General features: G+C 52.8%; 1 long non-coding RNA gene across 2 annotated transcripts; it reads left to right on the forward strand.

The window, feature by feature from the left end:
* Nucleotides 1-17644: 17644 nt before the first annotated feature.
* On the forward strand, nt 17645-19542 carry LOC114231480 (uncharacterized). Of its 2 annotated transcripts, XR_008555663.1 has the most exons (4): nt 17645-17794; nt 18414-18464; nt 19197-19287; nt 19491-19529. It is a non-coding gene; the product is annotated as an uncharacterized LOC114231480 (long non-coding RNA). The 2 variants fall into 2 exon arrangements; XR_003617433.2 differs by having other exon boundaries at nt 19197-19542.
* Nucleotides 19543-25865: the final 6323 nt, after the last annotated feature.

Genomic DNA, 25865 nt, shown 5'->3' on the forward strand with positions numbered 1-25865 from the left:
TCCTATCTCTAAGAATGTAGTCAGATCGCTTGTATCTGTCAGCACTTTGAATTGTAAGCAACAGAAGCCAACTCTGCGTAATTTCAGTAGAAAGGGCATTCATTAGAAGTATATCCGGAGAGTCACAAAATCAACGGGAGGCTGGATACCCAGGAGGTAGGGGGACACCCTTAGGGATACCCCAATTCACACCTGGTTTTGACGTGGTGAAGACCCCTGGAGGGCTCAGACACTGTAGCCTGCGGTTCCAGCACCCCAATGCTGGGCACTGCTCTGTGGTCCCTGCCACTTCTAGAAGCTCAGGGCGGCTGCCCCAAGCAGCCTCTAGTCTCATCAGAATGGAATCTGCGCAGTGTCTGCTCCTCCATCTCCTGGCTTTTGTAGCACCGGCTGAGCAAGTGCATCCGATTGACTGAGCTGGGGCATGAACCTGACCCTGGCTGCATGGGAGGCTGGGAAGGAGTATTGGCATTTTCTCCTTCTATGGCTGTGTGTGTGTGTGTGTGTGTGTGTGTGTGTGTGTGTGTGTGTGTGTATCCCCAAACAATGGAGAGGGGCTCAGATGCTGAGTGACCAATAAGGGTGACATATGCCTACCACCTTGGTATTTCTTGATTTGTCAGTTTTAGATATCTGAAGACTTCTTGCTCTGAGATCTGAAGATTTAACTCATCTATCCCCACCGCGCCTTCCAGCGTAGTTAGCCCCATTTTTATTGCTCTATTCTTGATCTTCAGAACTTTAATTGTTTCAGCAATCATTGACAACCTGCCACATAAGATAAGGCTATTGTTGCCTCTCCCACTTACTCTCCCCTGCCTACACCTGTCATTTCCATTGTGGTGGTTGAAAATACTTGCATTTTTAAACCTTAGTGAAGTCTTCTCTGCTTTGTCTGTAGTCCTGATCCTGAAAGTTGAAAATAAACCCAATGCTTCCATTGTTGTGACTGTGTAAATGGTCAGAGGTGTTCCCTCAGTGTCTTTTCTTCGGAGCCAGCTTTTCTTTCTCTGGAAGTTTGTCAGTGCTTACTTTTGCTTACTTTTGCTGCATCTTAAGTTGTTCTAGGTCAGGGAACATCAAATCTATGGGGTCCCCATTTCCCTTGGGCCCCTTCTAACTGGTGCTTCCCACTTGCCCATCCTCTCCTCTGATAAAGACATGATCCTAGTACTTTCCTTCATTATTCCCCTGGGCTGGAGCCACTGTTGCCTGAAGTCCATTTCTTCCTCTCTCTTGGTTTGCTTACTTTTTCCCGCGGGCGGGGACGTTGGGGGTGTAGAGTGGATAGGTGATAAACTTGCTCAGGGTTTGAGTATCTAAGAAATCACCTGGCCCTCTGGTTGGATTGCTCGCTTGATTTGGTCTAGAATTCAAGGTTAATATAATTTCCCCTCAGATGGTGGAAGGCGCTGCTCCATTGCCTCTGGCAGATGGTGCTGTGGACGAGAGTTCTGTGGCTAGTTGGTTCCTCGTTCCTTCGCAGGTGACTTGCTTCCACCTCTGCCCACCGGAAACGTTTTGGACTGCGTGTTTACCCCTGGTCTGCCTTCGGAGGTTTCACTGCGATGTTTCTAGGTGCCTTTTCTTTACTTTTGTTCCGATGCTCAGATGCTCAGCCAGCTCCAATCTGAAGCCTCGGGGTCTTTGTGTTCTGGAAACGAGTCTTCTGTGTGTCTTGGATAATTCATTCCCTTCCGTGTTCTCTGTTCTCTCTCTCTGGAACTCCCAAGGTTAGGCATTGGATCTCCTGATTGACCTGCTTCATCTGCTCTTTTATCTTCTCTCTCTCTCTCTCTCTCTCTCTCTCTCTCTCTCTCTCTCTCTCTCTCTTTTCTACTTTCTAGGAGAGTCCTCAACTTGAATCAATAAATGTTTTATTACATTTTTAAAATTCTAGCAAAAATATTTTTAATTTCCTGGAGTTCTTTTCTGTTTAGTTATTGAATTCTTTGGGGGAGGATGGAAATGGTCTAAAATCGTTTGTGGAGATGGCTGCACAACCATGTGAATACACGACAAGCCCTTGAATTGTGCGCTTTAAATGGGTGACTTGTGTGGCATGTGAATTACATCTCAATGAAGCTTTTACCACAACAAACCAAAAAATGGGTAGGACTCTGAATGGCGAGTGCTTCCTGAGGCATTTGGAAAGTCCTGCTGGGGTCGAGTGGTCCCTCTGCCTTGATCTCCAAGTGCAAGTGGCAGCTGGGAGGAGGAGCACCCAGCTGGAAGCCAGCAGCCTGCTGTGTGTGCCGGGGTGAGCCTGTGCCCTCTCTGGGCCTCGTTCTCTCCCCTGGCTCTCCTAGGAGCGCCTAGAAGTCAAGCAGGAAGCAGCAGAGGACGGAGGAGCCAGTGATCCCCAGGGCAGAATTCCGTTCGAGGTCTGTAGCCTGGGCCCCGGCAGGACAGGGGTGGTGCAGGACACCCCGCCCTCCCTGCCCTGAGAGGTGGAGGCAACACCCCCATACTCTGTCTTCTCTTTCAGCGTCCCAGAGTCCAAGGGTTTGGGTTCGGAGACTGCAGAGAATCAAAGCAAATTACCAACGAAAAGCCCTGGGTTGTCCGTGGTAAGCGGCGCATTCAGCTGTAACTTGTATCGAGAGCGCTTTTGCCAGAGTCTTTTTTAAGATGATGTTTTCTTAATAACCTAACAGAGAACTCCAGTCTCCTCCCCTCCTAATCCCCTGCTTTGCACAAACATGAAATTAATCTTCTAGATACCCAAGCTGGCTTCGGGAAGAACTGAGCAAGGAAAGGGGCGGGAGAGGGCGGGAAGGCAGGAGTCCCCCCCACCCCATCCTCAGAGGGCTTTCTCCCGTTTGACTCAGCCCAGCAGGGGCAGGAGCGGAACCGCGCCTGATGCTTTCTGACGTCTCCTGGAACAAGCCCGCCGAGTATTCCTGGTGACGGGGCGCTCACCACCGCCAAGGCAGCTTGTTCTGCCTGAAACAGCTTTGCCTAAAGGAAAAATCCCCCTGGGGGTAAGCCAGCCTCCGCCCCCCTGTGCCCTCCTCCCTTGGGCCTAGCTCTGCTCTCTGGGGACGTTAGGACCATCACCAATCACTGAGCCTGTGATTGATTCGTCAACCTATCAACAAGGAACTTGTATTAGGAGCTCAACCCCATAGATACCCCACACCTGCCATCGCAGTGGAACACACTCTCTTTCCCCGACTCTGCCCAGCTCAAAGGGTTCTTATATCAATTAGGCACAGACAACCCCTCCCCCAGGTGGACGCAGCCTCATGCCAGGGCCAGGGAGTCAGAACCCACTGATGCCTTAGCCAGGTGCCCCTGAGCAGTGAGCAGTGACAACCGTCCCAGGCTCCCGTCCCAGGTGCCCCTCTCAGCAAGCACCTGTCTTTCCGCCGTGCTGGTCTGTGCTCGTCAGGTCGCCTTGCTGGGTGGGAGCTGGTGGGGTGGGTTGGAGCAGGCCCAGGGAGAAACTTGTGCTCTGAGGGCCATCGGGGCTACAGATGGGAGAGACAGATGCGGAGGTACCAACCGCTTCCGCTTTGTCCTCGCCCTTTCCTCTGCTTGTCTCCCTCCCGACCCACGGCGAGCTCTCCCTCCAGACTGCTGGCCCTGTGACCCACAGTGTGACCAGGCCTCCCACGAACACTTGGCTCTGATTTCCCAGCGGGGAGGCTGCGAAGACACTACAGCCTTCCCTGGACTTCCGTCACCGGGCCTGGCCCCCCTCCAGCAGCCGGACCCGCCTGGCCTCCAGGTTGCTCTGTGGTGTCCACTTGCTCCCCTGCTTTGCGGGGCGGGGTGGGGGGGGGGTGCGGGCTGGCTGGGACTTTTCCCTGGTCCCTGACAGGTGCTCTTTGGACTTCTACTTCCCAGCCGCTCCCCACGCTGTGACACTCATCGTGGTTCTGTCTCCCTGGCTGAGCCGGGGTGATACCCACCCCGTTACCCACATCAGAGCAAGAGAGAGGCCATCTGGATCCCACCCTCCCTCCTCAGCTCAGAGTTCACTGCTCCCCACTCTTGTTGTCTCTACCCCTTTGGTCGAATTGACGCCTGCCCCCCAGGGCTCCCCATCCAGGCCTCTATCCCCTCTTGCCCACACTATTGCGTCAGAGTCATCTCTGGTTTTCTGGCTCTGGTCCCGCTCTGTGTCTGTGGCTGGTGATTGCTTCATATTTCCCTGCCCAGCCCTCGCAGGGGCTCCCACTACGCACAGGACCCAGCCTCTATTTAGGGCTCAGGGCCCCCCCGCAGGGCCTGACACTCGCCACCTTCACAGACAAGTCCCCTTCATTTCCTGGTCCCAGGCCCTGTGCCAGCCACACCAAATGCCCCCCTCCGCCGGATCAGCGTCTCCTGAGATGGTCCTGGGGGAACTGGGAGGGAAAGCAGTGTCCCTAGACAGGCCACCTTGAATCCCCTTCTCTGTCCCCCCACCCTCCGCCCTCACTTCAGCTTCAGGGTCCACTCTGCTCACTGGCTCCCTTGGCCGCACCCTCCCACGGACCCCATTTAGAACAAATCACCTCCTTCTGGCTCTCTTGGGCTTTCCCCCGTGTCCCAGCCCTGTCCCACCGGAGGGCGGTGGCCTTTCTGTTTTCTGTGTCCCTCTGCCGAGGAGTGAGCAGGCAGAGGGACCCAGTGCCTGGCCTCCGTGCATGCTCCTCTCTGGTGACACCAGGCCTGTCTCCTCCCTCTGAGCCTCGAGTCACCGTTTTGGGGGGTCGTGAGGGCTCACTGGGGCCCCTGCCACTGAGGGCCATGGTGGCAGAAGCCTGCTGTGAGGAAGCCTGTGGTGGAGGCAGATTCTGGACTGTCTGACGCCTGGCTCAGGGCTGCTGGGCGGGCTTTTATCAGAATAGACAGGTTTTGTTGCGCATTTCACAATCTTAGCATCTTTAATTTATCGCACAACAAATTGGAGAGAATTTAGCATGTATTTAATTAATTTGACGAAAATAGTTCAACAACTGTAAACAAGGCTGCGGAAACTCTGGGAAGTGGCGCCCCGGCTCCTCCGGGGCTCGGAGAGGGCGGTGGCTGGAGGCCGGCTGACGCTGGGGAACTGTCTGCAGGGCCCGGGCAGGTGGCGCAGCCTCGGCCAGGGCGGAGGACAACGTGTCAGGTCTCCGTCCTGGGAAAGCTCCTAGGCTGAGGGACCGGGGATGATTGGTCCCCTGCTACACCCTTCCTTCTGCTGTTTTCCCTGCAGCTCTCAGAAGCTGCACACAGTTTACCTAAAGCAGAAAAGCCAGCAGGGGAGTATTAGAGGGGAAAGCCAAATATTTGGAGAAGACTCCCTAGCCCAGCCTCTAGGGGACCCTGACCCCAGGGGAGACCACGCTTCCCTCCCTCGAGGATGCTTAAAAAAAACACACCATTTTAGAGCCTGACCGGTTGGTGTGGTTCAGTGGTTGTGCGTCGACCCATGAACCAGAGGTCAGGGCATGTGCATGGTTAAGGGCTTGATCCCCAGTTTGGGGTGTGCAGAGGCAGCCGATCAATGATTTGATTTCTCTTTCATCACTGATGTTTCTGTCTCTCTCCTCCTCTATTCCTCTCTGAAATAAATAAAAACATATTTAAAAAAAATAAACAAAACACCAGTATTATTGAGATATACTTGATATATAATAAAGGGCACACATTTAAAGCACACAATTTGATAAGTTGACAGATGTATTCATGTACATTTAGATTCTAGATCCTAGGTAATGAACACATCCATCACCCCCCAAATCTTCCTCTGGCCTTTTTGGGATCCCTCCCTCCTGCCCTGCCCCTTCACCCAAGTCCCAGGCAACCTCTGAAGTGTTTTCAGTGTCTAGAATTTTATATAAGTGGAATTACACAATATGTACTCCTTTCTCTCCTTTTAAAAATAAACTTTTTAAGTTTAGAATAGTTTCAGATTTACAGAACAGTTGCAAAGATAGTACAGAGTTCCCATAAACTCCACACCCAGTTTCCCCTGTTACTATCATCTCACATTAGAGTGGTAGATTTGTCACAATTAATGGACCAATATTGATACATGGCTAGTAAGTAAGTCCACACTTTATTCAGATCTCCTTAGTTTTCACTCGGCATCCTTTCTGTTTCAGGACATGGCTGCTAGTTCTGGTGAACGGCTGGTCATAAGAGGCCCTGATGAGGTCACTGGGTGGGGAGGGCTGGAAAGGAGAGAAAGTTGCATCTGTTGTGTTAGAGCCGGAGGCATTGAGGAGACCATTGAGGTGGCCAGGGGAGAAGCAGGGAGAGGTGGGAGCTGGAGAGTCAGGTGTGGCCGGGGTCTGCTCCAGCCCATCCTCATGACCCCAGCTACACTGGGATCAGTTCTTTCCTTGATGCCTCCTGAATTAGTTTTCTATTGCTGCATAAAACAGAATCATAGATTTAGTGACTTAAGACAATGCACATATAACTATCTGACAGTTTCCATGGGACAGGAATCCATTTCCACAGAGCGCAGCTGGATGAGTCATCTGCTCAGAGTCTCATGGTCTCACAGGAAGCCCTTCCCTCTTCAGGCCTTAGTTTTCAACCATAGGACCGGGTGGGAGGTGGGGAGGGGGTGTGGAACCAGAGGGTTACAGAGGCCCTTCCAGTTCTCACTGGGCAGCAGAGTCCAGCCTGAAGCTTGGCCCCTTGACTCAGAGGAAGCTCCTGAGATGAGATTCCAAGAAAGTGAGAGTTTGTCATTGGGCCTTAGATGTGGCACTTCCACCAGGAGGATGCTGGGATGTGTGCGTGTGCTCTGGCAGCCTCGCCTGTGGACTCGGAAGTGCCCACATCCTTCCTGGGGCATGTCAGGTGCAGACCCCAAGGTGACCCCATGATTCCTGCCTCCTGTTGTTCATGCTTTTGTGTAGTCCCTTCTCTTTGAGTGTGGGCAGGACCTGTCACTTGTGTCTGACCCAAACATATGGCAAAAGGGATGAAATGTCACTCCCATGATTATGGGACATTATGAAGACTGAAGAAAGACCCTCATTGCTGACTTAAAGTAAATAGCATATTGGAAAAGACCACTTGGCAAGCAACTGCAGAGGGAACTCTAGGATCTGAGGTAGCCTCCAGGGGGCAGCTAGTAAAAAGCTCTTGGTCATGTAGTCACAACGAAATGGAATGGGTTGCTCTGGCTGGTGAGCTCAGTTAGAGAGTCTGTCCCAATACACCAGGTTGCCAGTTAGATCCCCGTCAGGGCACATACTAGAATCAGCCGATGAATGCATAAATAAGTGGAACAACAAATAGATGTCTCTCTCTCTCTCTCTCTCTCTCTCTCTCTCTTTTTCTCTCTCCCCCCCTTTCCCTCCCTCCCTAAAATCATTCGATTAAAAAAAAGAAAGAAATGAAATGGATTAGCCAGCCTTCTGAATAAGCTTGGGAGCAGGTTCTTCCCCAACTGAACATCCACATGAGAACGCAGCCCAGACAACAGCTTGACCATGAGACTCTGAGCAGGGGATTCAGCCTGCTGTGCCCAGACTCCTGTCCCAAGGAAACGTTCAGATAGTAAATGTGTGTATTGTCTTAAATAATTAAATCTATGGTTATGTTTTATGCAGCAATAGAAAACTAATTCAGGATCCATCTGAGAAAGAACTCACCTCTGGCAGTACTTACATTCCTTGAGAGTCAAGTTCCTCATCTGTAAGGAGTGGGGATTAGAGCCACCCTGGGTTAGCTAAATCTGAAAACCTCTCAGCATGGCAGCTGGTGGCAGAACATAGTAGGTCATTTCCTTTGTGAAATGTTGAAAACTATCATTTCCAAGTGCCATGTGACTTTGGGAAACTGGGCCATGCCTACACATTTGACCTGAGAGTTGTAAGACTTGCTTCCATGATTAGGGGACTTTATAGTTTATAAGGAACTTTCCTACTGGGCAGGGGAGCAGGAATTAGCCATCGACTAGTGGTAACCAGGTAACCAGGGTGGGTGGTAAAAGGATGAGTCTCTTCTTGGATTGCTCTGGGCTCCAGGTTCCAATGGGGCCACCGGAGATGTGGGGCCTCTACTATCTGTGCTGGTGGAATGTGGAGAGTGGGGAGCAGGAGTCGGAGCTGGTCCCAGCTCATTGGCATGGAAGATAGAATGAATGGTTTTCAGTGATGGGGGTGCGGTCAGCATGGGCATGTGGAGGGAGAGCCTAACTCCCCAATTTGGCTTTGAGGGGGCTGCCAGGAGAGAGGCAAGGGCTGGGGGGTGATCTGGGACCCATCTAGAGGCTGGAAGTCTGCAAGGTGAGGCTGCCCATCGAGGGGTGGACAATGGAGAGCCTCTGAGAGCCTCATTGGCCAACCTCCAAGCTGCAGGCAGGGCAGATGCCACAGAGCTTGGGCCAGGCAGGGCAGGTGCAGTGGTTACTAATTCAGAGCCTGAAGTTTCTCACTAGTTGGGTGATCTCTGGAAGTCACTCAGCCTCTTCTATAAATAGGGACCCTAACAGACCACTTTCTAGGCCTGGGGTGAGAGTAAAATGGGCCGGGCCTGGTAAAGCACTGGGCACAGTGTCTGGTCCATCGTAAGCACCAGGAGGCTTGGCTGCTAGAAGATTAGCTCCAGGAGGGCAGGCATGCTTGTCTCTTGTCCACTGCTGCACCCCAAGCGCCCAGGGTCACTCAGGAGATGCTAGAAAGATATTCGTAAAATTAACGAAAAGGGAGCCATGGGCCAGCTTCCCCTTGTTTGTCTCTTCATCAAAATTACATCCTGCAGAGGAAGCCAGGGAGTCCCTGAGTTCCAGTGGCCCCACCATCTATGCTTGTCCAGTGGTCCCTCCATTACTGCCAGGCAGGGTGCAGGGCAGTGGGGATAGGGCCCCTCCTTGCCACCCAGGGCCCTGGTGCTGTATCTCTGCTGACTTCTCACCCTTGAGGTTGGGGTGTGGGGAGCTCTGGCCCCCCTCATGCTGTGACTCACCCTGGCTTCTGGGCCCACCCAGAATGACTTTCCCAGCACCCAGGCAGCGCCTGCCTCCACTTTTTACTCTTGGCAAATGGGACCTTCCTATTTCTAAGAAAACGGCTTTAATTGGTAATTATCTCATGTCTTTATTTAGCGTCTTTCATCAAGGTGCCTGCGGCACCCAGCTTGTTAAACTGAATCCTTAGAAGGCGCCGGGACTTCAAACATGCCCCTGCTCATTGGGGTGCCTTGCAGGCTCCCCACAGTGTGAGTACGCTGAGGTCAGCGCAGGGCGTCTGCTGCACCTCGGCGCCCAGGGCCGGATGGGAGGGGAGATTGACCTGGGGAGGCTTCACTGAGAACCCCAATGTGCCCAGCTCTGTGCGGGGCTCTGAAGTAGGCAGGGAAAGGGAGAAGGACCTTCTCTTATCTCTACCTTTGGAGAGGTAAGTCCTTGTTTTCCCCTGAGGGCTGGGAACCCCTTCACAACCTTCATTCACTCGCCACTCTTCTCACCATATTTACTGAGCAACGACTAGGTGCTGGGTTCAACATTTATTCCCATGGCTGCTGGGGAAGCAATGGGGAGCTCCCTACCTTGCGTTCCCGCCTAGGTGGAGTGGAATCTGATTTGCCCCTCTGCTCCAAGCCAGCCCAGGCTCTCATCTGATTCCTGAGACTGTTACTCCTACAAGACACGCCTCGCTCATTTTTCAGTCCCTGTATTGGACAGGGTGAGAGGAGCAGGTAAGAGGGATGGGGGAGGGGGGTGAAGAAAGGGAAGGAGAGAGGGAGAGAAGAGGAGATATTTATTTCAATTAATTGGCTCATGTGTTTGTGGAGGTGCAAGTTCAAAATCTGCTGGCCAGCAGCTGCAGACCCAGGAAGAGTTGCAGTCTGACTCGAAGGCCGTTGCTGGCAGAATTCCTTTCTTGCTCAGGAGGGCTGTGTTTGTTTTATTAAGGCCCGAAGCTGATTGGATGAGACCCACCCACATATGGAGGGCAATCTGCTTTACTCAAAGTACACTGATTTAAATGTTAATCTCACCCAAAACACATTCACAGAAACATTCGGAATAATGTTTCATCAAATATCTGGGCACCGTGGCCTAACCAAGTAAACACATAAAATAACTATCATTGTCCCCCAGGTGGGTAGAAGGTGAGGTGTGGACATGCAGGTCAGAGACTTCCCCCCACCCCAAGGTCTGGGACGCTGGTAGGCAGAACAGTGTGGAGGACAGAAAGAAGAAACCCCATGCAGTTCCTCAATAGAAGAGAAGTGTCCTCCATGGGGGAAGGGCCCTGCTCCCCTCCTCTCGCTTCAGTTCCCCTTTCCTCCTTGTAACCCCACTTAAGTCCCTCTGTCTGATGCATCCTGGGCCTGCTTCCCAGGCTTGGATACTCCTCCCTTCCCGTCCGGATAAAGAAATCCCCGTCCCTTCATCCCTTGGGCTCTAGACCAGACATGGCCCAGTGATGGCTTACCGGGGTCTTCAGCTCCCCCATTTATCTGACAATATTTGGTGCCTCCCCCACCCCCAGTCACCTGAAATAGACAAGAACCAGGGCATTTGTTATACAAATGTAACTTCAATGTGGATCACAAAGTCCTTCCTTCCAATAGATTGTTGCTCCTAAACTTCTCTGACAGAGAAATCCCCACCCTGCCCAGCTTTCCCACTACCCCACCTGAAGACCAGGCCCAGGTCAAGACCCTCCCAGAGAGAGCTATGGGACCATGCTCATAAGGACAAGAGCTACACACATCTCACCAAAGTGAGCACTGTTTTCATGATTTCTTTCTCAGAAGAACACTGGCCAATTTCCACTCAAGGTGAGTATACTTCCCTTGGCAGTGTGGCCTCGGCCTTGCTCCTTTCATAACAGTAGGTATGCCCGTGGGAGCCTAGCTTGATCACAATGGAACCTGCTCTAGCAGTAATGGGTTCTCTTCCCTGCAGGGATGGACCCAGCTTGAATTATTTGATTTTTTTTTATTCCAAGTCTGGGTCTAATGAAATGTGGGGAGGTTTTAGGTCATCTGACATGTACATACAAAAATAGAATTGTGTGTAAGATTTTCTCACTTGCTGTTTTTACTTATTCTGCATATTCACCTGAAGTATGATTTTTAACTGCAGTATAGTATTCCACTGTGTGAACTTGACATACTTTGGCTTGTCCCTGTAATAGAACACTTAGTGCCCAGTTGTTGTCAGTGTGGTTTGTGTGGAGGAGCAAAACTTGCCACCCTGAAATGTGTCTCTTTGGCATGAGGATAAATTTAGGCTGATTATTTTTCAGAAACAGAAGACTCCAAAAGTTTTCCTTATTACTTTCCCCTTAGTTGTTTATTTATTTTCTATTTTTTTAAATAGATAAAGGGCCTGTTCCTGGAATAGAGAGCTATCACCAGAGATATCTACGAAAAATTAGAAACAGGTGTAGTAGGGGAGACTGGGCAGGGCTAGAGACCAGAGTGCATTGTATCCTATTGTCTCTGCATGACCCAGCAAACATCTGTTTACCAAACATCTGGTTTTCAATCTCCATGTAAATTGCCTTCCTCCTCTTTGAAGTCTCAAACCACTACCCACTTCTCCTGAGCTCAAGATGGCATTTAAACCCCAATTACCAATTTATCCTTGGCCCCCCTCCCCATATTTTTGTGGAACCCCCATACATATGAAATTAAATTGGACTTTCTCCAGCTAGTCTGTGACATGTCGATTTTATTCTTAGACCACCCAGAAGAACCTAGAGGCCTGGTGCACTAAATTCATGCATGGGTGGGGTCCCTAGGCCTGGCCGGTGAACAGGGCCGATCAGGTCCCCTGACTCCCCCCTCTCCTTCCCTCGCTGCCTACGTATGTCCGCTGCCACCCATTCCCAGTTCCCCGTCCCAGCCTGGGCCTGGCCCCAATCAGGTGATCAGGCCTGCTGCCCGGGGAAATGACTAGGAGGCTGGCTGGCAGGCCCAATCAGCATCTGTCCCCTGGTGGTCAGTGCATGTCATAGCGACCAGTCATTCCTGTTGTTCTGTCATAACAGTTGCTTAGGCTTTTATATATATAGATGAGAGTTCATAATCCTAACCTGTAATCCAGTCTTGGCTTTGCTTTCTCCCACCTTCATGTTATCTTCCTTACTTCCCTCCTTAATTTCAAATGCATAAAATAAACTAAAAAACTGTTATTCTCCAGAGATCTTGCTCCCTGGCATATGTTGTCAGCTTGGCTCAAATAAATGCTTATAAAAATTCTTAGAGGAAAATTTCTTCCTCCCTGACATTTGCCATTAATAAAGAAGGCACCAGAAAAAAAAAGTAAGAAGGCACAGGAAACACCAAACCTCAAAGAAAAGATGGAAGAAATTTGGTTACATTAAAACATAGAATTTCTACTCATCAAAAGGCAGACTAAAAAAAGTAAAAAGATAAGCTATACCCTGGGAGGAAATGCCAACAAAGGCTTGGTACCAAGAATAAAGAATAAAGTCCTGTAAATCAATAAGAAAAAAATCCAATAGAAAAATAGTCAAAAGACCAGACGGGCATTTCATACAAGAAGAAAAAATACGAGCAATAAACGTAAGAGGACATGTTTAACCTCACCAAGCAATCAGTCAAGGTGACTGTGCATCAGTTTCCAGGAGCTTCTGTAACAAAGTACAAAAATAGGGAGGCTTCAACAACAGGCATGTATTGTCTCACAGTTCGTTCTGCAGACTACAAGTCCAAGGCCAACTGGGCAGGGTTGGTTCCTTCTGAGGGCTGTGGAGGAGAATCCATTGCAGGCTTATCTCCTAGTTCCTGGAAGCCTTAGATGTCCCTTGGCTTGTAGATTACATTCTCCATGTCTTTTTTTGTTAAACATATTGGGGTGACATTGGTTAATATCTATATATGTGAAACCCTAATATACAAATAGACCAAACGGTGGAACAACTGAACAACTGGTTGCTATGACGTGCGCTGACCACCAGGAGGCCTTTATCCTTGGTAGGCATCAGCTGTGGTGGGATGGTGAAGCAGAACATGGTAGGCATCAGCTGTGGCGGGATGGTGAAGCAGGTGAGCGGGGGTGCCAGACCAAGGCAGGGCACCAGTCACTGTCATAGGGGTGAGCCTCTGGTGGGTACTGAAAATTCTTTGCTCCCTTGTGCCACGGTCCCACCCGGCTCTCGCACCTGCTGCCGGCATTGGCCCAACTCACACCCGCTGCTGGTGCTGACCCCAATCCCTCCACGCTGTCAGTGGGTGCAAGTGGGGCCGGTGCTGTCAGTGCGTGGGAATGGCAGTGGTGGGAGCAGGTCTGTCGGCAGACAGGGGGCCAGGGGCTGCTGCAGGAGGGGCCGGGCAGGGGTGTGGAGGAGGGGCTGCGACCTGCCCCTGTGCCCACCACAGCCTCATGGCCCACAGTTCCTTACAAGATGCACGAATTCGTGCACTGGGCCCCTCGTATTTATATATGTTTCAAGTGTATAGTTCTATGATACATCATCTGTATATTGCATTGTGTGTTTACCACCCAAACAAATCTCCTTCTGTCACCAGATATTTGACCCCCTGTGTCTTCACACTGTCTTCCATCTATGCATGCCTCTGTGCCAAATTTCCCCATTTTATAAGGATGCCAGTCATATCAGATTAGAACCCACCCTAATGGCCTCACTTTAATTTGAATTTACCTCTGTAAAGACCCTATGTGCATGTAAGTTCACAATCTGAGATCCTAGGGGTTAGGACTCCAACATACCTTTTTTGGGGGGAACACAATTCCACCCATACACTATAAGATACCGATTAGAACCCTTGAATTGGCAAGAATTTATAAGTCTGGTGGCAGATGTTGAAGAGGATGGGCTCAACAAGGGTCTTGTACACAGCTGGTGAAAGTGAAAATTGACACAGCCACTTGGAAAAACTTTGTGACATTATCTTGTAAAGTTGGTTATGTGATTTCTACGTTTAGCTATATTCCCAAGAGAAACTCTTCCCCACGTGTACCAGCAGATATGTACAAGAATGTCTATGACAGCAAGAGGGTGCCCATCAATAGAGAACTGGACACATCAACCGTGCTCTAGTCACATGATTGAGAACAAACCGCATAGAGCTTCCTATAGCAACATAAACGCATTTTGCTGTAATGATTAGCTATTGCCACAATAATGCTGCATAAGAAATCACCCCAAGTTTCCAATGGCAAAAGCAACAATCATTCATTCTCATGAATCTTCAGCCTGGCTACGGCTTGGTTGATATTGGCTGATCTAGACTGAGCTTGGCTGGTGGCCCTGCCTCAGCTGAAGGTCTATGGATTGTCCAGCACTGCTCTGCTCAAAGATGTCAAGTCAGTGCTTGGATTTTTAGGACTTCGGTTGCCATGTACAGCCATTCAGGTTGTGTGCCCTGCTCGGCTGCAGAGGCAACCGTTTCCATTGTAGGATAGGCTCTAGGTCATTGCAGTGTGTGTGTGCGCCACCCCCTGGAGCTGTGCCTGGTGGCCCTGCCTCGGTGACCAGCTCCGGGGGAGTGGGATTAAAGACTGAAGCACGATGGTGCTTATAACACTACATGGCCAAGCTCAAAGCCTTGGGACAGGGAACTAGTCTACCCACGACAAGGCCATGGTGAGGGTGCTTATTTGAGAGGTGTGAAAGGTTGGAGCTAGTCATTCCATTTCCCATACTTCATAATATAACGTAGAGTAAAAAAAGCAAGTTCCAGAGGACTGCCTCTTTATGTTAAAGTTTAAAAATAGGCAAAGCTACACAATATTCAAGAATACATGAATATGTAACCAACTAAATAAGCAAGAGGATGCTAAACACAAAATTCAGGATGGTTGTTACCGGCTTGGAGGTGGAGGGAATGTGAGGTATTGATAATGTTCTAGTTACTGGGTTGGATGGTGGGTTCATCGGTGTTCAATGTATCAGTCAATCCATCCATTACATACAGAAAATGAAAAGGCCAAGCATGGGCAATGATGAGGGTGTCCCATTAACTAAAGTTCATCATTAATCTGATTCTATAAACTTGAGGTCCAAGAAGTTCTGCTGGGCCATCTGTTAAAGGCCCCAGCCAGACCTGGAGAGTGTGGGTCTGCGTCCTCACCATCTCCCAAGTTCCTGAAGTCTCTCCTTCAGTGTATCTGTTTTTCTGCCAGAGTCGGCCCAGAATTATACTCAAAACTCTGAGATTTCACACACTCAGGAGAGGGGAGAGAAGAAAGGAGAAAGTCATCCTTCTGGGGCTACAGTCCCATGGGAGAAGTCAGCTGGGTGGCCGGTCCTGTGCCCCCAGCACATGCATTTTATTTGGTTGAGGGAAGGAGTTGAGAACCTGTGTCTTGGAGAAGAGTTGCCATGTACAGCCATTCAGGTTGTGTGCCCTGCTCGGCTGCAGAGGCAACCGTTTCCATTGTAGGATAGGCTCTAGGTCATTGCAGTGAGTGTGTGTGTGTGTGTGTGTGTGTGTGCCACCCCCTGGAGCTGTGCCTGGTGGCCCTGCCTCGGTGACCAGCTCCGGGGGAGTGGGATTAAAGACTGAAGCACGATGGTTGCTGTGGGCCATGTCCAAGGAGCCCTGGTCTCCTGCAGCAGAGGCAACATTCAGAATCACTGGACACATGGGGTTCTAGATCAAGAGAGACTGTCCAGGCAAAGGCCAAGTGGGAAGTCCAGGGTTCAAGCAAAGTCAGGAGACAGGCAAGAGATAAAGGGCCCGTAGCCCAGCAGAAAAAGGTTCTGACAAACCCCTCAGCCTCCTCCCCAGCCATTTCTCCCCACAGTTGGAGCTCTTTACAAACAAAACACCTGACAGCCCTTGAAAGTGGCAGGGAGAGAGGGGGAGGGGGAGAGAATAAAGCATAAAGAACCTGGCTTCTTGCTGGACTGGGGCCCCCACTGCAGGGAACTAGGAGGCCCCAATTCCCTAAGGCTTCACCCCAGGTGGGCTGAGTAGTGGAGGGAGGGGAGGTAAGTGCAGGCCTTTCTGGGGGAATTGATTCAGGGGCTTCCCTGGTATGAGGGCTCCATCCACCCGGGAACTGTGAGAACTGATGTGTGAGTGAGGACAGAGGCAGGGTTTCCTCTGTGGGGCTCATGGTTTGGAGGGTTTGGAAGTCCTGGGAATGGTCCCCACCCCGCAGATCATCCCCTTTGGTCCAGGTGGGCCAAGGGTCCAGCCTTTGGCGCTCAGGCACGTGAGCGGACAGACCCCAGTGAGGCAGGCCTGCTGCCTTTCCCCACGCCTAGGCTGTACCAGGCCAAAGGCAGCCCTGCTCCCCCACCATTCCCCTCAGTGACCCCCAAGAAAATGGAGATGGAGGTCGACTCAATAGTACATAGTTCTTCTTTTAATAAATCAAACTTAAGCACATACCTCCGTTAGAGTCTATAGTAAGAGCTGCATCATTACGCAGTTACACAAGGCTTGTCCCTCCTCCTGCCCCCATTTCTCTCCCCTGCCTCAATTCTAGCTGATTATTTCCGTAGTCCGTTCATAGCACTAAGTAACATGTGTGCACGGCTACCAGGTGGCTTCTCAGTGGCCATGTGATTGATGGATTCCCCACTATGGGAAGTGAGCATTGCAACACACACATGCACGCACGCACACACACACGCACGCACACACACACGCACGCACACACGCACGCACCCACCCTGACCCACATTTCCCAACCCAACAACCACCCCAATATGAGGCTGCCACTCCCTTGATCTTACCAGAGGTATCAGTGAACAGTTTTCCCACAACTGAACAAGTCCAAAGCTCATCTGATTCTTGAACAGAGGCAGATGCGGCCCTGGCCTGAGTGGGTGAGCCACCGTTTGTGGGAGGAATCAACTGATGTTAACGATGGTGGGACTGTGATGGCTGCTATGCTTGGGGCTGGGGTGCAGGCCCATTCTGGGGTGAAGCGTTCCCTGGGAATTCACCTTCTGGGAGTTCAGTGACCTAACGGCCCACACATAGGCTGGGCCCCAGGAGGGCTGGGCTATGTGGTCTTGAAATTGGGGATGGGGGGACCTTGTCACTGACAGCCATGTCCTCTACCAATGACTACAACCTAGAGTTTGTAGTCACAGTGTGTAAGCACAATCATGTCCCAGGCACAATGCTCTCATCTTCATGACAAGCTTGGGAAGGATATATGACCGACTCCACGTTACAGGTGCGGAAACGAAGACCGTGGGGAAATTAAGTGATGTGCACCTGCAGGCAAGCCCATCAGGTCTCGAAGGTCTATCTGGTTCCAAATTCATTCTCCAGTCTTTCCCCGGCCTCCAGAGCCCTGGAAAGCAGACTGTGGGTGCGCTGCCGGGCCCCCTACAGGTCACTCCACACCCTGAGCACTGGGAGGAATGAGGTCCCTATCGTTTCCTTCTCTGTGGGTGCCCTGCCTTGAGGGGTGCATGGAGGTTCTGCTGGGGTGATGGGTGATCAGCTAGGGAAGGGGGCCCTGTCTACAGGTTCATTTCTGGGGGTAGAGGGGGGAGATATATGGGGAATTCAAAAAGTGATCCACCCCCGGTCCTAGCTTCTCCTTGACCCCACCCTGAGCCAGGCCTGGGTGGAAGCTTCTGGATGCTGGGCAACCTGGCTAATTGCTAAGCTAAGACAGCAGGGCGTGGCTTGACATAATTATAGTCTCTTCTGTTGCCGATGGCCTTGCTCACAGAAGAGGGTGTGAGGAGGCTCCAAGCAGCCAAAAGCACCCATTAGCACAGCAAATTGGGCCTGCTTGGCAGCCTCCAGGCCTCTGGGAGGCCCCAAGCCCAAGCCTGGCCCACTGTCTGCTGCAGGATGCCCAGCAGGGGGAGGGCCCATCTGGACCTCGCCCCACCACCCCAGTTTGGTTCAGGTTTCCTTTTGAGGGCAAGATGTAAGTCCTACGGTGGCACTTTGAACCAGCCGTCCTCACTCCAGGCCTCAGTTTCCTCAGCTGTCCAATGGGATAAGGCCTGCCTGTCTCTTGGGAGAAAGAAAAGGACATACTTTGTGTTACCAGGGGGGCTGGCCCCACTGTCCACCATGACTCCCTCTCTCCTCCTCCAGGCTGACCTCTTAAATTCTTCCCGCCCCAGGGTTCTCTTCTTCTCTGAGTCCCCACAGAAATGCCCAGTGGGTTTGGGAGAATGCATGGACCTACCTGAGCCCTTCATGCCCCTCTCGTCACCCCACTCATGGAGGCAGGGGTCCTATATGACAGAAAGAGGAAGGGGCTGGAGCCAGCTGGAAGGTGGCGAAACTGCTGGCCCAACACCCCTTAACTATTCTGAGCCTCAGTTTCCCCAGATGTCAAAGAGAGTGAGATGATAGGAGGCAACATTCAGGGGCTTGCAGAGGGCAAATGCGGATGCTGAGATGCAGAGGGCGATGCCAGGGTCCAGGCTGAGTGAAGGGGCTGGCACAGGACCAAGGCGGAGCCTACCCTTGAGGTTGTTCTCAGCAGGAAAGAGAGGCCTGACCTCCGTCCCTGCTCTGGCCCCTTTCCAACGCAGGCCTTCCCCGCCCTGGAGAGAGTGACCACCTGCCAGATGGTCTCATCCCAGGTGAGTGCCGTGGCTGCCTGGGCTCAGGTACTCGGCTGTGGAGCCGAGTCCCTCAGGCCTCGGTCTGAAATCTGGCTCCTCTACCTACCAGGTCTGTGACCTTAGGCCACTTCCTGAGCACCCAGATCCAGGGTGGGTGGGAGTGACGTTGTAAATGTGTCTGCCAATCCTTTGAGAGGTGAGGTCTATGTCACTTCTCCCTGCCACTCGGCAGGCAGGCGTTGGTGACTGCTTTGATTAAGGGTTAGGGTAGGAGTGTCACTACATGACTTCTGAGCTTAGGTCACAAGAAACCATGACGCTTCCACCTTATTTTAGCTGGGACATTTGTGATAGGGCTCTAAGCCACCACATTAGCAGTCTCACTACCATGACGCTGCCATGCTATGAGGAAGCCCAAGTCCCAGAGAGAGGCCACTGTAAGCACTCTGGTCAGCAGTCCTTGACTTTGAGTCTTCCCAGCCCAGACACCTAGTACAGGTGGTCAAGCCTTCAGATGATTCTAGCATTTGCCACCCAGCAACCCCGCCTTAGAGTCTTCTCACTGAGGTCTCAGAGGTCTCTGTGAAGTAGAGATAAGCTGTTCTAGCTATGCCCTTCCTGACCCACAGGATTTCTGACCCACAGAATCTGTGAGAACAGCACCGTGCTTTGTGATTCTTTATGTAGCAACCGCTAATACCCCAAACAGTGGCATTTAAATGGGGTAACAAAGGGAACGTTCTTCTCAAGGGGCTGAGCTTGGAGAGGGCTGTGAGCCTGGCTGCCAACACCAGGAGGAAGGAAGATGGACGCTGCAGAGCTGAGTGCTGCTCCCAGTTGGGTGGGTAATGCAGGCCCTGGCCCATTTGATGAACGGACACAGCTGCCACAGTTATGCTCCCCCACCAAGGTTGCTCCTCTCCAGCTGAGAGCCCTCAGCCCCTCAGCCATAATTCATGTGACTAAATGTTGATGTCCTCCAAAAGGTCCTCCCCCTAAAGCACAGTACTAGAACCAAGCATAAGATTTCGGTTATTCATGCAGGTCAGTGGAAGGTAGCACTATCACCTCCCTGGATTGAGGACTTAGATCTCTATTAATGCAGCCCAAAAATACATTCACTTTTACAACACATGTCTGAGTTGAGCTGACTGTGAACTAAAATCCGTAGGTTGCTCCTGTGCTGCTATTAGTCCTTGCAACTCCTCAGCACAAGTTGGTACTAGGTCCGACCTGCCTTGTGGCTACTGTGGCTGAGAAGACAAGTCACCATCACTCTCTAGGGAGCAATGCTGCACCGTGAGCCCCCCACCTCCACCTCTGGGCTCCTGGATCCTCCTGGCTGTGCCTGGTCATCAGACCACCCTATCCACCTCTGCAGTCTCTCAGGTCTGAAGAAGGCAATGTGATTATGTGGGAAAGACCTTCCTTAGTGGTCAGGAGTGGGGAGTCAAGCCAGGGCTCAGGAGGTCTGGGTTCTGATACCTGTTTCTTACCATCTCCCACCTATCTGTTGCTTCCTCATTAATGAGATCAGAGATGGGGCTAAGGCAAACTCATTAGTCAACAGAGCCAAATATCAACTGTACAACGGTTGGAATTTCTTTTGAGAGCCAAATTTTTTAAACTTAAACTTCTTCTAACACCACTTCTTCAAAATAGACTCTCCCTGCCGAGTGGCAGGAAGAAGTGACATAGACCCCACCTCTCAAAGGATTGACAGACACATTTACAACTGCCACCCGTGGTATTTTGTGGGAGAGCCACACTCAAGGGGCCAAAGAGCCGCATGTGGCTCGAGAGGTGGCTCCCGCCCCGAGTGACTCCCCAAATAAGCCCTGGGAGGCAGAGCCCTAGTACCAGAGAGATGCATGCTCCCTGAGGCCGACCTTCCCCACTCAGAATCCAGACCACTAAATTTGGCACTGAGCCCAGAGACATCCAACGTGCGCTATTGGCAAGTACCCGCTGCCCGTGGTTGAGGCATCCCCCGCTCCCAAGTGACCGGGGCCAGAGCAGCCCACACCCTGTAGTTAATACCTCAGGCAGCACCCAGACTTGGAGCCAATTAGCCTTTTTCTCCTTGTTACCCCAAAGGAAATTGCCTTTCCCTTCTGTCAACTCTCTAATTACCAGATGGGACGACTAAGATTTTGAGGACAATTAGGGGAGGTCTGTCTTTTCCCAAACTCCCTCCCCAGGCCCGCCCCTGTCTGGAGCCTTCCTCTAATTTGGAGCCGTTTAGAAAAGACGCGGAAGCCTTTAAAGCTAAGAAGAATGTCTCCCGGAATGCGTCCTGCCTGTTTTATGGCTGCGGCCAAGAGGGCTGGCGAATGCGCTCCCTCAGATGCGCCCCCTCGTTCTGCAGAGGCACGGGAGAGGCACCCTGTTCAGGGGGCTGTGGCCACGGCATCCTGCTGTAAACACAGCCGCGGCTTGGATGGCGGGAGGAGGCGAAAGGACAGGATGCATCTGCCCAGCAGGCAGTCTCTCAGGAAAAGAGGAGCCTCTAAGCCAGGTCGGAACTCTCTGCGGGGCCCTGCCTGGGCCTTGGAGATCACCTCTCCGTGGTTCGGATGCCACTTCCCAGCAGCCCTGTTCCCTCTGCACCCCTCTCCCACCTGGCCCCGGACCTTCATCCTACGTGCCTACATATCTGAGCAGCTCTGTGGGTGCCCTGGGGTATTTCACACCTTCCCCGGCTCTTCTCCCAGAGCAATGGCAACTCCTGTTGTGTGCTCCTCATCCTCCAAGGCCGAGTTTGTTGAACCCCAGCCCATAATGCCCTTCCTGAACGCGTGGAGGCACTTTCCTGTGGGTCCCCTCACTCAGAACCACACCCATTTTGTTCACCACCGGGTCTGCAGCGCCCAGCACTCAATCAATATTTGGTGAATGGATGAATAAAAGCACACATTGTCTGACTGGGTCACTAACGTGGCCCAGACTCAGGCATTGTCAAGGATGAGTGCTGAGTCCCCCAGAACATCTAGTGTAGGGCCACAGTAGACAATCAATGAGCATTTTGCTTGGAAAATAGTGAGCTCTCCATCCAAGGTGGTATGCAAGCAAGGGCCCATTGAAGGGGAGGCTGCAAAAGCCCCTTGGGATCTAGCAGGCTGGACTCAGAGGACCGATGGACTCAGAGGCCACGCGGTCGGAGGCCCCCAGGTGGGGCAATGGTGGTGAGGCCCCAGGCCAACAGACAGGCAGGTGGTCCTCACTCTGCTGTGGAGTCAGAGAGAGACAAGGATTCAGGGGGAGAGGGGAGAGAAGGGAGCATGCGATGTGGGCCTAGGCTTTGAGGAGGGAGATTGAGGGGAGCATTTGTAAACAGTGGGGGGCAAGGTGGTGGCTGGCTGGGGCAGTGACCGAGGGCTGTGGGCCTGAGAGGGCAGACGGCAGACTGCTGACCAGGAGGAGTTAAGTGGCAGGAAATTAGGAGCGAGGGCTGACAGGTAAGGCCACCTGCCGCAGCTGTTCTCCAGTGCTCTGAGTGATCACAGTCCCCTGGCAGGGAGGGGGCTGCGTCTTAAGGCAGCTGGTCTCTTTCAGGTTCCCTTCTGGGCTTGGTCACCCCTGGCACCTCGGGCTGCCCTCTGTCTGGAAAGTGGGGTGCTCTTCACAAGGGACTAAGTGCTCCTCCGACTCATCGGAGCCGACCTAGAATCCCAGTTCCGAGGCTACTTGCTCCCAGCAGCGCCTGACAGGGAGCGTAGACCCCTCGGGGGTCCCTCTGACCCCAAGAACCGGTGGTTCCAGTAGTCAGCTCGGCACAGTAGACAGCTGAGCCAATCAATGTGACCCGGTGATGGCAACAGGCTCCCCACAGCCCTCCCGCTGACGAGGGACTGTGGCAGTGAGGTTTCATCAAGGACTCCCACCACGTGGGGCGTCTGCCCTCCATATCCCTACCCGTGCCTGCAGTGCCACCTCCTTCCCACAGCACGGGGCTGCTGGCACCATTTCTCAGATGCGGAAACTGAGGGTCTGTGTGTTGGTGTTGCTGAGTGAAGGTCCCACAGCGAGGGCAGAACCCAGAGCTTCCCCTTCTCAGGGTTGTTGTATGCCCCCCCACACACACACCCCGCGCCCCTCCCCTGGGCCCCAGGGACAAATGTTTCCCAACCCTCTCTCCCGGGGGTTCTACAACTTCCACCAGACTTCTGCCCAGCTCTTCCTGCTTTCGTAACACGAAGGAGAAGGAGGCCAGGGCAGGAAACTGTCAGGACTAATTTGCCAAGAGCTTGTGAACTCTGAGACTTAGCCCCACCTCCCCGTGATTCCCTCTGCATTTCATCCCTCCCCCTTCCCGCAGACTGGCTGGCCCTCGGAGCCCCTCCATGGTCCCGGGCCGTGATCCCCGGGGGCAGGAGCTCAGGGGCATCCAGTCCCTGTGTGAGGAGGCCTCGGGCCAGCAGGAAGCAGGAGGTATAGCCCCGGATGGCATCATCTCTCCTGCTCAGCAAGCCCGGAGCCATTAGAACCTGGCCAAGCTCCTGGACAGGGCAGAAAATCTCTGCTCCCCAGGGCGGCCACCTGCCCCTCCACGTTGGCCCAGAACAGGCAGGCACCTGTCCTGCTCACACAGCCCATCCCCGAAGAGGGTCCGGGGGGGGGGGGGCTGGGGCTGGAATCCAGGCTCCTGCCCCCAGAGTCAGTCCCCTTCGCCCCGGCCTGCCGTGGAGCCTGTGGTTGGTCCCTGACAGGGCATGGCAAGGCCTGGCCCCAGCTCAGGGCGGAGGGTCCCGTCACCAGTCTCAGGGAGGTCAGAGGGGTTGGCCCCAGTCAGCCAGTCTGGGATGGCTCTGGGAGGGGAGCACTGGGATGGGCAGAACCTTCCGAAGCTTCTTTCTGGAACCACTAGAAAGAGGGGCCTTAGGCGAGTGACTCACCTGTGCGTGCCTCAGTTTCCTCACCTGGAAAATGAGGTAAGGACTGAAAGTGAAAACGCGTTTTGGAACACAGCCTGACTTTCTGTGTTTAATAAACGTTAGCTACTCTTCTAATCACCATCACATTCCCTGCCCCAAGGAGGAGATCAGCCTTACCAGGGCGTGGAAGCCTGAGGCCAGCTCCGGGGACAGTTAAGCTGTCCTGTGCCTGGGGACGGGTGGGCTCACTGCCTGAGCCCAGCACTGCCGGCCTTGGCAACCGATCAGACAGATCGGGGGCCAACTTGGCTGGACAGATGGGGCTGCACTGGACACATGGGGGGCCTACCGAGGCAGGTGCAGGCTCAGCTTGGCACATGTGCGGGAGAACTCTCGGGCTGGGCCAAGCCTAGGGAGATGGACCATGTCCGGATATGTGTTTGTGGCCAGAGTGGGATGGAGATCTGATTTTTCAATTCTCCCTTGTCAGAGTCACCTCCATTTTTCTTTTGTCTCTTTTCAACTCCCTGAGGAGGGCTGTGGTGGGTGATGGTGGCACTCAACCACAGGGCCGGGCGGATGCAGACACCCTCTCCAAGAACTGACCCAGGGGTGCCATGTGCCGCTTTTCATATGAGAGGCCTGAGCCTTCTGGAGGATGGTGTCCTACCCAGAGTTGCACAGCGTAAGCGGTCGGGCATGCTGCTAGGAATTTCCCCAGCTGGTGCGGCTGGCCCTGCCTTGAGAGCTCTCCTGACCTTGCATGGCCCAAAGCCACATCTTCCCAGCTGGTTCCAGGCCTCAACTTACTGTGTCTTTAGCCAAGAGCCCCTTCCTGGGCCCTGGGCCCTGGGCCCTTAGCTACAAAGATCCTGTTGGCCCCGTGCGGGTGGAGAGCTTTGTGGCTTGGACTGTCTCTGGATCCCACAATCCCACCCACTCTGAATGTCCCAGACAGGTGTCTGGCAGGGAGGCCTCCATCCTGTCTTTTGTCACCTTCCAAACTGTTGTCCGGACCTGGAACACTATTTAAAGAGCCCTCCCTGAGCTGCCCCAGGACTGCTGCAGCCTGAGGGAGCACGCCAGACCATGGTAGGCTAGGGCTGCCCTGCTTCCTGACCCTGACCCCATCCTGTGACCTTGACTTCATTTGTGATTCTGACCTTTACCTCATTGCCTGAACTCACCCTGACCTTGACCTTACTCCTCTCATTGATGTCCTTGCCCTTGAGCTGATGTCCCTAGCCCTGACCTTTTCTTCACCCTTGATGTCATGCCTGCGTCTCGCCCACCCTGGGCTGCCCTTGATGGGTGGCCAGTCCATCCATGTGGGTCTGCTTCCCTGGATTGGGTAGGGGCTGCTGAGGTGAAGAGGAGGACGAGGAAGAGGAAGGTGGAGGGAGACAGGGTGGGCCGGGCTAAGACTTTTCACAGCTCTGCTCCTGCTGAGAGGACAAGACTCCTGTGGGGGTCGGGTTGGGATTGCAGGACAGCCTGGGTCCTCTGGAGCCTGCTGGCCTTGCTTCGGGGTCCTTCAGCCCATGCGGGGCTGCCCTGCTGTCCTCCCCTGCCCCTGTGCTCCAGCTCTTGGGCCTCCCTGGGGGCTCCCAAGGGCATTGTTCTTTCAACCCTTGTTTTTATCTCACCCACCTCATCAGTCCCTCTAGGCCCGAGAACTCTGACTCGGCTGTCAAGCCCCAGCTCAGAAGCCACCTCCTCTGGGAGGTTTGCCCCAGTGCCCCAGTGGCTGAGGGGCTTCTCTGTGTTCTCAGTACCTGGACTCTGGGCTCCTTGGGGACAAGCATGGGGCCTGATTCAGTTCTGGGTCCCTGAGTCGGGGCACAGGGCCTGGCTGGAGACCAGCAGGGACCTAATAAACGTCCTGATGCCTGGAGCTAGGCACACATGGGGAAACTGAGGCTTAGAGCCTTAACCGATTTTCTTAATATCACAGAGGCTGTGCATACCACAGGCAGGATTAGAACTCAGATCTGGGCTACCCCCTTCTGCCCTGAGGTAGTCTTTTCAGGGGATTTTTACTTTTTTAGGGGCACGTTATAAAAGGGAATTCCCAAGTCAGCTGGGTTGCAAAGGGTCCAGGCTGGGAGATCAGAAGGCCCTGAGCCTCAGTTTCCCCCTATGCAGTCCTCCTTTTGGGGGTTCCAGCAATGTTTCACAAGATGGCCATGGGAGGCTGGGTGAGGCAGGGATGGGTGACGCCGAGGCCAAGAGCAGGTCTGAGGAGAGAAAGGGCCGAGTATCCCACAGACGGAAGTGATCCTTTTTATTAATCAGAGGGAAATGCATATGTAATTATGTGAGATGAACTCTGCAGGGAGGTTCTTTTCTTTATGATGTCTGAAGGGATTTATAAATATTACAGAGGTTTTACGGCATCATAACGTCCTGGCTGCCCTGCCAGCCCCCCTTTCAAAGGATTAGTGGAGACAAAGCACCCAGTAAAAGCTAATTACAAGTCAGCCGAGCTGCTGCTCCTGAATGGAGCCCAGGCGCCGGAGGGAAGTGGGGGCGAGTGCAGGGGTGG

The sequence above is a fragment of the Eptesicus fuscus genome, chromosome 4, assembly GCF_027574615.1.
Source record: "Eptesicus fuscus isolate TK198812 chromosome 4, DD_ASM_mEF_20220401, whole genome shotgun sequence".
Lineage (NCBI taxonomy): Eukaryota > Metazoa > Chordata > Mammalia > Chiroptera > Vespertilionidae > Eptesicus > Eptesicus fuscus.